Source organism: Mytilus galloprovincialis, chromosome 9 (genome assembly GCF_965363235.1).
Source record: "Mytilus galloprovincialis chromosome 9, xbMytGall1.hap1.1, whole genome shotgun sequence".
In the NCBI taxonomy this organism is placed as follows: domain Eukaryota; kingdom Metazoa; phylum Mollusca; class Bivalvia; order Mytilida; family Mytilidae; genus Mytilus; species Mytilus galloprovincialis.
The window spans coordinates 89,912,530-89,926,703 of NC_134846.1; the positions used below are offsets into that span (position 1 = coordinate 89,912,530).

At 37.0% G+C, this 14,174-nt stretch overlaps 1 long non-coding RNA gene across 1 annotated transcript; it reads right to left on the reverse strand.

Annotated features, from left to right (window-relative positions):
- Positions 1-9,548: 9,548 nt before the first annotated feature.
- On the reverse strand, positions 9,549-9,985 carry LOC143046307 (uncharacterized). The gene is made up of 2 exons (XR_012969122.1): positions 9,831-9,985; positions 9,549-9,595 (listed from the first exon to the last, which is right to left on the reverse strand). It is a non-coding gene; the product is annotated as an uncharacterized LOC143046307 (long non-coding RNA).
- Between the last annotated feature and the right edge of the window lie 4,189 nt (positions 9,986-14,174).

A 14,174-nucleotide genomic window follows, 5' to 3' on the forward strand; every position in this document is an offset into this window, starting at 1 on the left:
AGAATGTTGTCCATTTGAAATGCAGAAAAAAGTAAAATCACAAAAATACTGAAGTTAGAGAAAAATCAATTCGGAAAGTCCATAATCACATGGCAAAATCAAATAAAAAACCCATCAAAAACGAATGGACAAGAACTGTCGGATTCCTGACTTGGTACAGACATTACAAATGTAGAAAATGGTCGATTAAACCTGGTTTTATAGCGATAACACTCTCACTTTGATGACAGTATCGATAACACGACAGTGGAGATTGGAAAAATTATGAAATCAGTCTCAATCAAATCCAAAAATAACATGGTTTTGACATATACTAAAACAAATAACTGGGTTTTTTTTTGCAAGCAATACGCACGTATTACTATAGTGTAACACATATGTACATGCAAATAAAGAAGAAACACATATGAGTGTTCTGTGTTATTTAAACATGCTTTTCTGTCTCATTTTGATCTCTTGTGAAGAGTTGTCTCATTGGCAATAATACCACATCTACTTTTTTATATTTGTCTCCTTTTGATATAACATATTTGAATAAAACTAGAAAGGATTTTATGAATATAAATATTGATTTTGCTATCAGTAAATTAAAACCAAACTAAACGTTTTTGTTATACACATATGACTACATAAGGGGTAAGGTGGGGGTCCATGTGTTAGGCTAAGATAGGTGTTCAGGTGTCCATATGGTGTAAGGTATTAGGCACAACGTATAACGTGTTAGACTAAGGTAGGTGTGCAGGTGTCCATATGGTGTAAGGTAAGGGTCCATGTTCATGTATAAGGCAATATGTCTAGGTGTCCATATGGTGTAAGGTAAGTGTCCATGTCCATGTATTATGCAATATGTCTAGGTGTCCATATGGTGTAAGGTAAGGGTCCATGTTTATGTATTAGGCAATATGTCTAGGTGTCCATATGGTGTAAGGTAAGTGTCCATGTTCATGTATTAGCCTATATGTCTAGGTGTCCATATGGTGTAAGGTAAGGAAGGGTCCATGTTCATGTTTTATGCAATATGTCTAGGTTCCATATGGTGTAAGGTAAGTGTTCATGTTCATGTATTAGGCAATATGTCTTGGTGTCCATATGATGTAAGGTAAGTGTTCATGTTCATGTATTAAGCAATATGTCTAGGTGTCCATATGGTGTAAGGTAAGGGTCCATGTTCATGTATTAGGCAATATGTCTAGGTGTCCATATGGTATAAGGTAAGTGTCCATGTTCATGTATAAGGCAACATGTCTAGGTATTCATATGGTGTAAGGTAAGTGTCCATGTTTATGTATTATGCAATATATCTACGCGTCAATATGGTGTAAGGTATTAGGCAATACGTATTACGTGTTAGGCTAAGGTTGTTGTCCAGGAGTCCATATGGTGTAAGGTAAGGGTCCATGTTCATGTATAAGGCAATATGTCTAGGTGTCCATATGGTGTAAGGTAAGTGTCCATGTCCATGTATTATGCAATATGTCTAGGTGTCCATATGGTGTAAGGTAAGGGTCCATGTTTATGTATTAGGCAATATGTCTAGGTGTCCATATGGTGTAAGGTAAGTGTCCATGTTCATGTATTAGCCTATATGTCTAGGTGTCCATATGGTGTAAGGTAAGGAAGGGTCCATGTTCATGTTTTATGCAATATGTCTAGGTTCCATATGGTGTAAGGTAAGTGTTCATGTTCATGTATTAGGCAATATGTCTTGGTGTCCATATGATGTAAGGTAAGTGTTCATGTTCATGTATTAAGCAATATGTCTAGGTGTCCATATGGTGTAAGGTAAGGGTCCATGTTCATATATTAGGCAATATGTCTAGGTGTCCATATGGTGTATGGTAAGTGTCCATGTTCATGTATTAGGCAATATGTCTAGGTTTCCATATAGTGTAAGGTGTCCATATGATGTAAGGTAAGTGTCAATGTTCATGTATTAGCCTATATGTCTAGGTGTCCATATGGTGTAAGGTAAGGGTCCATGTTCATATATTAGGCAATATGTCTAGGTGTCCATATGGTGTAAGGTAAGTGTCCATGTTCATGTATTAGGCAATATGTCTAGGTGTCCATATGGTGCAAGGTAAGTGTCCATGTTCATGTATTAGAAAATAGGTCTAGGTGTCCATATGGTGTAAGGTAAGGGTCCATGTTCATGTTTTATGCAATATGTATAGGTGTTCATATGGTGTATAAAGGTAAGTGACCATGTTCATGTATTAGCCTATATGTCTAGGTGTCCATATGGTGTAAGGTAAGGGTCAATGTTCATGTTTAATGCAATATGTCTAGGTGTCCATATGGTGTAAGGTAAGTGTCCATGTTCATGTATTAGGCAATATGTCTAGGTGTCCATATGGTGTAAGGTAAGGGTCCATGTTCATGTATAAGGCAACATGTCTAGGTATCCATATGGTGTAAGGTAAGGGTCCATGTTCATGTATTAGGCAATATGTCTAGGTGTCCATATTGTGAAAGATAAGTGTTAATGTTCATGTATTAGGCAATTTTACACTTATCAATCAAAATATTATGTTTATCCATCCATGATTTAAGGAATTTGATATTTTGAAATACAATATGAACACTCATGAAATGATACAATAACATGTTTTTTAAATTGTAATATTTAAATGAAAAGTATTTAAACGATGACAAGACGATTTTTTTTCATCACAAAATATTTGTCAATTATATCATAGCATAAAGAAAAGAACAACATGTCAATAAGATGATAGATTATGACTTTTTATGAAAATTTAACATAGCGGGGAGTTCGATTGATATTTGAAATGACTTTAAAAGAATGGTACGGATGAATAAAATTCCCGCTGAGAATTTTATAGGATGATATTTATGTTAAAAAACATAAATATTTGTATTTATAAATAGAGTCACGCTTTAATAAAATAAGGAGCGTTCTTAAGAATGTTGTCCATTTGAAATGCAGAAAAAAGTAAAATCACAAAAATACTGAAGTTAGAGAAAAATCAATTCGGAAAGTCCATAATCACATGGCAAAATCAAATAAAAAACCCATCAAAAACGAATGGACAAGAACTGTCGGATTCCTGACTTGGTACAGACATTACAAATGTAGAAAATGGTCGATTAAACCTGGTTTTATAGCGATAACACTCTCACTTTGATGACAGTATCGATAACACGACAGTGGAGATTGGAAAAATTATGAAATCAGTCTCAATCAAATCCAAAAATAACATGGTTTTGACATATACTAAAACAAATAACTGGGGTTTTTTTTGCAAGCAATACGCACGTATTACTATAGTGTAACACATATGTACATGCAAATAAAGAAGAAACACATATGAGTGTTCTGTGTTATTTAAACATGCTTTTCTGTCTCATTTTGATCTCTTGTGAAGAGTTGTCTCATTGGCAATAATACCACATCTACTTTTTTATATTTGTCTCCTTTTGATATAACATATTTGAATAAAACTAGAAAAGATTTTATGAATATAAATATTGATTTTGCTATCAGTAAATTAAAACCAAACTAAACGTTATTGTTATACACATATGACTACATAAGGGGTAAGGTGGGGGTCCATGTGTTAGGCTAAGATAGGTGTTCAGGTGTCCATATGGTGTAAGGTATTAGGCACAACGTATAACGTGTTAGACTAAGGTAGGTGTGCAGGTGTCCATATGGTGTAAGGTAAGGGTCCATGTTCATGTATAAGGCAATATGTCTAGGTGTCCATATGGTGTAAGGTAAGTGTCCATGTCCATGTATTATGCAATATGTCTAGGTGTCCATATGGTGTAAGGTAAGGGTCCATGTTTATGTATTAGGCAATATGTCTAGGTGTCCATATGGTGTAAGGTAAGTGTCCATGTTCATGTATTAGCCTATATGTCTAGGTGTCCATATGGTGTAAGGTAAGGAAGGGTCCATGTTCATGTTTTATGCAATATGTCTAGGTTCCATATGGTGTAAGGTAAGTGTTCATGTTCATGTATTAGGCAATATGTCTTGGTGTCCATATGATGTAAGGTAAGTGTTCATGTTCATGTATTAAGCAATATGTCTAGGTGTCCATATGGTGTAAGGAGGTAAGGGTCCATGTTCATGTATTAGGCAATATGTCTAGGTGTCCATATGGTATAAGGTAAGTGTCCATGTTCATGTATAAGGCAACATGTCTAGGTATTCATATGATGTAAGGTAAGTGTCCATGTTTATGTATTATGCAATATATCTACGCGTCAATATGGTGTAAGGTATTAGGCAATACGTATTACGTGTTAGGCTAAGGTTGTTGTCCAGGAGTCCATATGGTGTAAGGTAAGTGTCCATGTTCATGTATTAGGCAATATGTCTAGGTGTCCCGAATTAAACGCTCCCATGAACCACCCATGTGACTTGCTAAAGGTGGATTAAAATGCCATTCAATCTCCTGTTGTAACATGTGTCTTCCAATTTTTGATTGGTTCCATTCTTTAATTGATTTACGTAGTTCACTGTCTCCGCTTACAAGGTTAGTTCCATTGTCGCTGTACATCTTTGTTGGTACACCTCGTCGGCTTATGAAGCGTTGAAAAGCGGATAAAAACGACTCCATGGTTAAGGTGTGGGCCACTTCTAGATGAACTGCTCTTGTTGTGAGACATGTAAATAGGCAACCATATCTTTTTACATGTGAACGACCTAACTTTACCAAAAGGGGTCCAAAATAGTCGATTCCGACAAATGTAAACGGGGGTTTGTCAGCAATTATCTGTTCATCAAGAAGAGGTGCCATCTGTTGTACGCAAAGTGGACGGTGTTGACGTTTACATGGAATACAGCACCCGATTACTTTCTTAACAAGACTAGGTCCTTTTAAAATCCAGTATTTCATACGTGTGGCTGCAAGCACCTGTTGTCTTCCTACGTGACCCTGATTTTCGTGATAGAAACGAACAATTAACGAAGTAACATGATGATTATCTGGTAGGATTATGGGGTATTCATCATGGTTTGAGGTACTTAAGCGTCCTTTTGCTCGGATAAGCTCATTATCGAGTACAGGATTAAGAGAAGCGATACGGCTGTCTTTTTTCACGGGCGTATCCTTCTTCAATTTGATTATTTCGTCTTTGAAGTAAGTTGATTGTACATTAACTAATATTACATTGCTAGCAATTTTCAGTTCTGACAAAGTGAGATCACCAGTTCTGCACTGAACTTGATGATTAAGGTATCGTTGTCTGCAATAAAACTTGAACCTAATCAACCACGCTGTTGCTCGTAGTAGTTTTGTCCAGTCGGAGAAATAGTTCATTAGATAATCAGTGGTGTTGTTTGTCATAGCATGGATCGCCACCTCCTTCTTAAGTTCGGTGTCATTTTCTGTTACCTCTTGTAGCTCATTGCGTAAGTCTTGTGGCCAGTAGCTTGAATCTTCCAAGAGAAAGTTCGGACCATTTAACCATATATTTAGTTTCTTACTATCACAAGCGTCTATTCCTCTTGATGCTATGTCTGCGGGATTCGAAGGTGAATCCACGTGACGCCATTGGTCTAGACTAGTTGTATTATGAATTATGCTTAATCTATTAGCTACAAAGGTTTTAAATCGCCGTGATGTATTTCTAATGTAGCCCAACACTATAGTCGAGTCTGTCCAGAAGGTAACGTTATCAATCTTTATTTCAAGTTCATCATTCAGGATTTGGTATAAGCGGCATGCAGTGACAGCTCCTGATAATTCAAGTCTTGGTATTGACATCTGTTTAATTGGTGCTAGTCGTGCCTTTCCTATGATTAAAGAGCAAGTAATTTTGTCATTTCCATCAACTAGTCTCAGATAGGCACACGCTCCATAACCAAGTTCTGATCCATCACTGAAAAGGTGCAATTGAGCGTTCTTAATGTGTTGAAATTCTTTTGGTCGAAAACAGCGATTCACAGACAAACTTTCAATACAGGGTAGACTCGTTAACCAATTTTTCCATTCGTCACAGTAATGTTGTGGAATTTGTTCATCCCATCCAAGCTTCAATCTGCACAAGTTCTGTACAATTGCTTTTGCTCGCAGTGTAACCGGTGACACAAATCCAAGAGGATCAAATATTGAACTTACAATTGACAATATACCACGTCTAGTTAACGGTTTATCTGTTAATTTTACCTTAAACCTGATGTTATCTTCATTAACATCCCAGATTACACCTAGGGCCTTATCGTTCGGCAGCACATCTCCAGGACTAAGATTTACTACAGCAGGAGCAAGTTCAGACTCCGGTATAGCTTTTAATACATCTCTACTATTACTGAGCCATTTTGTTAGTCGGAAGCCACCCATTTTCATAAGTGACTGTAAGTCAATAGCCAGTTTAATAGCTTCCTGCTCGGATGACACAGACTTCAGACAATCGTCAACATAAAATTTTTTCTCTACTGTAGTAGATACTTCCAGATCAAAAAGATGAGAATTATCTCTTGCTGTCCGTTTTAATGCATATCCTGCACAACTGGGTGACGATGTAGCACCAAACAAATGTACTTGCATGCAATAACTTCTGGGTTTCTGGTTTAAGTCACCGTTAGGCCACCATAGAAAACGCAAGGCATCACAGTCCTCCTCTTGCACACGAACTTGATGGAACATAGCTTCGATGTCGGCTGCTAAGGCTATCTGCCCCTGTCTGAACCTAATTAAAACACCAACCAAACTGTTCATGAGATCAGGTCCTTGTAAAAGTTTACTGTTGAGTGATATTCCTTGATATTTAGCTGCGCAGTCAAAAACTACCCGTACTTTTCCTGGTTTGTTTACATTCGTGACAGGATGATGAGGTAAGTACCACATTCGTTTTGATTCGGAGTCGATGTTTGACACTTCTTTCGCATAACCCTTTTCTATATATTCATTTACAGTAGTCGTGTACATCTTATGTAATGTGTCGTCACGTTCCAACTTACGTTTCAGCTGCTGTAAACGGGCTTGTGCCATAGCTATATTATTTGTTAACGAAATGTTTTTGTCCCGCCAAGGCAGTCCTAGTTTGTAATGTCCATCCTCATAAGTAATGGACGATTCCATAATGTCCAAAGCTTGTTTGTCTTCTACAGACATCAAATTCTTGTCATCGCTCTTGTTATCGTTAAAGTCAGTTGTCCACATACGTTCCAGTTGTCTCTGTAACAGAACATCTCTTGACTCTTCAAAATGTACGTTTATAACATTTGATGTAGAAGTATTTCTAATAGGTCCGCGAATTGCCCAACCGAGGCGTGATCGAATTGCATAGGGTTGTTTACCTGTACCGGATCTTACTTCCAACGGTATATGAGCTTCAGGTGAGTCAGTGCCAATCAGCAACATTACATCATTGGCGTCAATTTTCGGAATATCAATATCAGCTAAATATGCTAGTTTTCTAATGTCGACGTTTTCAGCTGCTGAGCGGGTGGATATCGGAAGCTTTTTCACTGACCAAACTTTTTGTAACGATACGTCTTCATCGCCATCGATGGGTCTTACCTGTAAATCGACTTCTTGGCCGTGAATCGTACTACCGGACGAGCTTACTGTAGACATATGAAATGTAACTGGTCTGGTGGCGAGATTTAGTTTTTTCAATAGCCGCTCATCACACAAAGTTTTATCCGCACCATCGTCTAATAAGGCATACGTTTGACAAGAGTTACCGTCCCCACCCCTTACAAGGACAGGAATAATCCCCAGACAATTTCTGATGAGAGAACTATCAATGGCAGCACAGTTAACAGAAGGGGAAGCTGTATTATCAGACTCTGGTTTTACCCAACTGTGTAATAATAAATTGTGTTTTACATTACAATCACTAACAGTACATGATTTTGGTTTCCTACAACTATTTGCAAAATGTTTACCCTTTAAACAATTATAACACAATCTATTTCTACTGACAAATTTCAGTCTATCTGCTAAGTTCATTGACTTGAACTTACTACAAAATTCTATGTACCTACATGTACCATTACAACAAATACACTTTTGCTCATGTTTAACATTTTCACTTGTATGTAAATTATTTGTGGCATATGTCGAGACTTTTTCTCTGACATAATCATGCGGCTTATTTCTCATGCCACTTGAACCTTTAATATCAGCCTTTTCTTGAGTAAGATCAAGCCCATACATAGACGCAGCTATGCGAGATTTCTGATCAATAAATTTTGTAAGATCAGTAAAACGTGGTTCTCTACCTGACTCTGTTATAGAATGTGCAATATCTACCCATTTTACTCGTAAGTGCATTGGTAACCTCTTTAAAATTTTTCTCAAGTTGTCTGAATTATCGATGTCAGAAATAAAACCTAACTGTGATAATGTAATTTCACACTTTTGCATATCAAGGGATAGTTGTGATAAAGAATCTAGATCTTGTGCATTTATCTGTGTTCCATATACCAATTTTTCAATGTATGACCTAGCAATAATATGTGATCTACCATAACGGGAATATAATATTGACCTAGCACGCTTATAACCATCAGTTGGTTCTAACAATACGCAGTCTTCAATAGAAGACTTTGCTTCACCTTTGCAATATTGAATTAAATAGCTTAACCTCATTTGATCGTCACCTACTCTATTTTCTACATTAGTTTCAAAATTCTTAATGAATTTTGTATAATTAATTGGTTTACCATCAAATGTCAACAGTTCAGGTTTTGGTAAATTAAATCCTTCTTGAAGAGTAGACGCCAGTCGCTGGAACGCTGAGTCAATACTGCTGATGTTGCTGTGAACTCCCTGTTTTCCTCTGAATCGGTCTTCGTTGCTTTCGTCTCTGAAACCTCTTGAATATCAATGTCATCATTTATCAAAATGTTATTTCTACGTGAAGAAACGGCTCTTTCTGCAATGATGCCTTTATTTTGATTTGTGTTTATAATGTCATTGTCTTCGTCGTACGCTTCTTGCCACATTTGTTCCTCCAATTTTGCTTCTTCAAGTTCACTACGTTTTTCTAATAATTGTTCTTTTATTTCTAACTCCCTTTTTTCACGCTCTAACTTGAGTTTTTCTTCAGTTTTCTTTAGTTTGTGTTCGGCTTTCAATCGATTAGCCCTTGCCGTCCTCAATTTGGCCTTTGATGAAGAGGAACTCGACGAACTTATTCGGCTGCCAACCTCGTCATCGGCAATATTTTCCATTGATCCGTTGATCCATTCTGAAAATCTTTCCCGGAACTCCTTCAGGTTTTTCTGACAGCTATCAAAGTTCATCTCCAAAGTCTCCACTACATGAACATCGGGACATAAATCTAAACAGTTCATATGAGCTGTTTTAAATTCTTCAAAACGGTCACAAAGTTTGACATACAAATTTTTCACAGTTTCCTTGTTATCTCGGGAAATCATTTTCTTCTCAAGTTCATTATACAGTTTCGTCAACTGTGACAAATTAGTTGTACGTTGTCTTCTAACTGTTTCATATTCATAAATATGACCATCGCCGTCCGAATGCGCCTCTCTATCCATCTTTTCTTTATATTGAATCGAGAATTGTTTGGACCACACAGTAAATCAAAAACAAAGTCAAGTATGCGTATCAAATCAGTTCTTTAATTTCGTTGTATACGATACGATTCTCTGCAAATACATAAATTATAAATCATAAATAACAGTGAAACTAAATTCCGTTATCCATAAAAATAATATACAGCGCATTAATTACTTCTCAATCATAAAAATATAAAGAAACATGTTTCCTGATAAAAGTACAAAGTTTGCACAAATGATTAAATCAATATATTTCATTTACGGAACATTGTTACAATTTTTGCTAAAGAAATGAATGATAAAGTCGGATTAAATATATTCTTACCGATTATGCTCTCTTATAAAAAACATCTTGTGTGTCCAAATAAAATCCAAATAATAAACTGCCGTAAACAAATTGAAATAACATTCATAGGAAAACATAACGTCATAAAGACGGACGGCAAATACAGCAAATATATTTAGCGCCGTAAACGTCAATTATTACAAAGAAAAATAGCTTTTACAAAAAGCTTACCTATAGATTAAAAAGTGACAGCCAAGTGACGATCTATACACTATTAGTGCTTATATATAAATGTATCTTCTATCAAATATTAAAAATAAGAATATAAACAGTCACTTATGATGTAAGGTAAGGGTCCATGTTCATGTATTAGGCAATATGTCTAGGTGTCTATATGGTGTAAGGTAAGGGTCCATGTTCATGTATAAGGCAATATGTCTAGGTATCCATATGGTGTAAGGTAAGTGTCCATGTTCATGTATTAGGCAATATGTCTAGGAGTCCATTTGGTGTAAGGTAAGGGTCCATGTTCATGTATTATGCAATATATCTAGGTGTCAATATGGTGTAAGGTATTAGGCAATACGTATTACGTGTTAGGCTAAGGTTGTTGTCCAGCTGTCCATATGGTGTAAGGTAAGTGTCCATGTTCATGTATTAGGCAATATGTCTAGGTGTCCATATGGTGTAAGGTAAGGGTCCATGTTCATATATTAGGCAATATGTCTAGGTGTCCATATGGTGTATGGTTAGTGTCCATGTTCATGTATTAGGCAATAGGTCTAGGTGTCCATATGGTGTAAGGTAAGGGTCCATGTTTATGTTTTATGCAATATGTAGAGCTGTTCATATGATGTAAGGTAAGTGTCCATGTTCATGTATTAGCCTTAATGTCTAGGTGTCCATATGGTGTAAGGTAAGGGTCCATGTTCATGTTTTATGCAATATGTCTAGGTGTCCATATGGTGTAAGGTAAGGGTCAATGTTCATGTATTAGGCAATAGGTCTAGGTGTCCATATGGTGTAAGGTAAGGGTCCATGTTCATGTATTAGGCAATATGTCTAGGTGTCCATATGGTGTAAGGTAAGGGTCCATGTTCATGTTTTATGTAATATGTCTAGGTGTCCATATGGTGTAAGGTAAGGGTCCATGTTCATGTATTAGGCAATATGTCTAGGTGTCCATATGGTGTAAGCTAAGGTAAGGGTCCATGTTCATGTATTAGGCAATATATGTAGGTGTCCATATGATGTAAGGTAAGTGTCCATGTTAATGTATTTGGCAATATATCTAGGTGTCTATATGGTGTAAGGTAAGGGTCTATGTTCATGTATTAGTCAATATGTCTAGGTGTCCATATGATGTAAGGTAGGTGTCCATGTTCATGTATTAGCCTATATGCCTAGATGTCCATATGGTGTAAGGTAAGGGTCCATGTTCATATATTAGGCAATATGTCTAGGTGTCCAAATGGTGTAAGGTAAGTGTCCATGTTCTTGTATTAGGCAATATGTCTAGGTGTCCATATCGTGTAAGGTAACGGTCCATGTTCATGTATTAGGCAATATGTCTAGGTGTCCATATGGTGTAAGGTAAGGGTCCATGTTCCTGTATTAGGCAATATGTCTAGGTGTCTATATGGTGTAAGGTAAGGGTCCATGTTCATGTATAAGGCAACATGTCTAGGTGTCCATATGATGTAAGGTAAGTGTTCATGTTCATGTATTAGGCAATATGTCTAGGTGTCCATATGGTGTAAGGTAAGGGTCCATGTTCCTGTATTAGGCAATATGTGTAGGTGTCTATATGGTGTAAGGTAAGGGTCCATGTTCATGTATAAGGCAACATGTCTAGGTATCCATATGGTGTAAGGTAAGTGTCCATGTTCATGTATTAGGCAATATGTCTAGGAGTCCATTTGGTGTAAGGTAAGGGTCCATGTTCATGTATTATGCAATATATCTAGGTGTCAATATGGTGTAAGGTATTAGGCAATACGTATTACGTGTTAGGCTAAGGTTGTTGTCCAGGTGTCCATATGGTGTAAGGTAAGTGTCCATGTTCATGTATTAGGCAATATGTCTAGGTGTCCATATGGTGTAAGGTAAGGGTCCATGTTCATATATTAGGCAATATGTCTAGTTGTCCATATGGTGTATGGTAAGTGTCCATGTTCATATATTAGGCAATATGTCTAGGTGTCCATATGGTGTAAGGTAAGGGTCCATGTTCATGTATTAGGCAATATGTCTAGGTGTCCATATGGTGTAAGCTAAGGTAAGGGTCCATGTTCATGTATTAGGCAATATATGTAGGTGTCCATATGATGTAAGGTAAGTGTCCATGTTAATGTATTTGGCAATATGTCTAGGTGTCCATATGGTGTAAGGTAAGGGTCCATGTTCATGTATAAGGCAACATGTCTAGGTATCCATATGTTGTAAGGTAAGTGTCCATGTTCATGTACTAGGCAATATGTCTAGGAGTCCATTTGGTGTAAGGTAAGGGTCCATGTTCATGTATTATGCAATACATCTAGATGTCAATATGGTGTAAGGTATTAGGCAATACGTATTACGTGTTAGGCTAAGGTTGTTGTATAGGAGTCCATATGGTGTAAGGTAAGTGTCCATGTTCATATATTAGGCAATATGTCTAGGTGTCCATATGGTGTATGGTTAGTGTCCATGTTCATGTATTAGGCAATATGTCTAGGTGTCCATATGGTGTAAGGTAAGGGTGCATGTTCATGTATTACGCAGTATGTCTAGGTGTCCATATGATGTAAGGTAAGTGTCAATGTTCATGTATTAGCCTATATGTCTAGGTGTCCATATGGTGTAAGGTAAGGGTCCATGTTCATATATTAGGCAATATGTCTAGGTGTCCATATGATGTAAGGTAAGTGTCCATGTTCATGTATTAGGCAATATGTCTAGGTGTCCATATGGTGTAAGGTAAGTGTCCATGTTCATGTATTAGGCAATAGGTCTAGGTGTCCATATGGTGTAAAATAAGGGTACATGGTTATGTTTTATGCAATATGTATAGCTGTTCATATGATGTGAGGTAAGTTTCCATGTTCATGTATTAGCCTTAATGTCTAGGTGTCCATATGGTGTAAGGTAAGGGTCCATGTTCATGTTTTATGCAATATGTCTAGGTGTCCATATGGTGTAAGGTAAGGGTCAATGTTCATGTATTAGGCAATAGGTCTAGGTGTCCATATGGTGTAAGGTAAGGGTCCATGTTCATGTATTAGGCAATATGTCTAGGTGTCCATATGATGTAAGGTAAGTGTTTATGTTCATGTATTAGGCAATATGTCTAGGTGTGCATATGGTGTAAGGTAAGGGTCCATGTTCATGTATTAGGCAATATGTCTAGGTGTCCATATGGTGTAAGGTAAGGGTCCTTGTTAATATATCTAGGTGTCAATATGATGTAAGGTATTAAGCAATACGTATTACGTGTTAGGCTAAGGTTGTTGTCCAGGTGTCCATATGGTGTAAGGTAAGTGTCCATGTTCTTGTATTAGGCAATATGTCTAGGTGTCCATATGGTGTAAGGTAAGGGTCCATGTTCATATATTAGGCAATATGTCTAGTTGTCCATATGGTGTATGGTGAGTGTCCATGTTCATTTATTAGGCAATATGTCTGGGTGTCCATATGGTGTAAGGTAAGGGTCCTTGTTAATGTATTAGGCAATATGTCTAGGTGTCCATATGGTGTAAGGTAAGGGTCCATGTTCATGTATAAGGCAACATGTCTAGGTATCCATATGGTGTAAGGTAAGTGTCCATGTTCATGTACTAGGCAATATGTCTAGGAGTCCATTTGGTGTAAGGTAATGGTCCATGTTCATGTATTATGCAATACATCTAGATGTCAATATGGTGTAAGGTATTAGGCAATACGTATTACGTGTTAGGTTAAGGTTGTTGTATAGGAGTCCATATGGTGTAAGGTAAATGTCCATGTTCATATATTATGCAATATGTCTAGGTGTCCATATGGTGTATGGTAAGTGTCCATGTTCATGTATTAGGCAATATGTCTAGGTGTCCATATGGTGTAAGGTAAGGGTCCATGTTCATGTATTACGCAATATGTCTAGGTGTCCATATGATGTAAGGTAAGTGTCAATGTTCATGTATCAGCCTATATGTCTAGGTGTCCATATGGTGTAAGGTAAGGGTCCATGTTCATATATTAGGCAATATGTCTAGGTGTCCATATGATGTAAGGTAAGTGTCCATGTTCATGTATTAGGCAATATGTCTAGGTGTCCATATGGTGTAAGGTAAGTGTCCATGTTCATGTATTAGGCAATAGGTCTAGGTGTCCATATGGTGTAAGGTAAGGGTCCATGGTTATGTT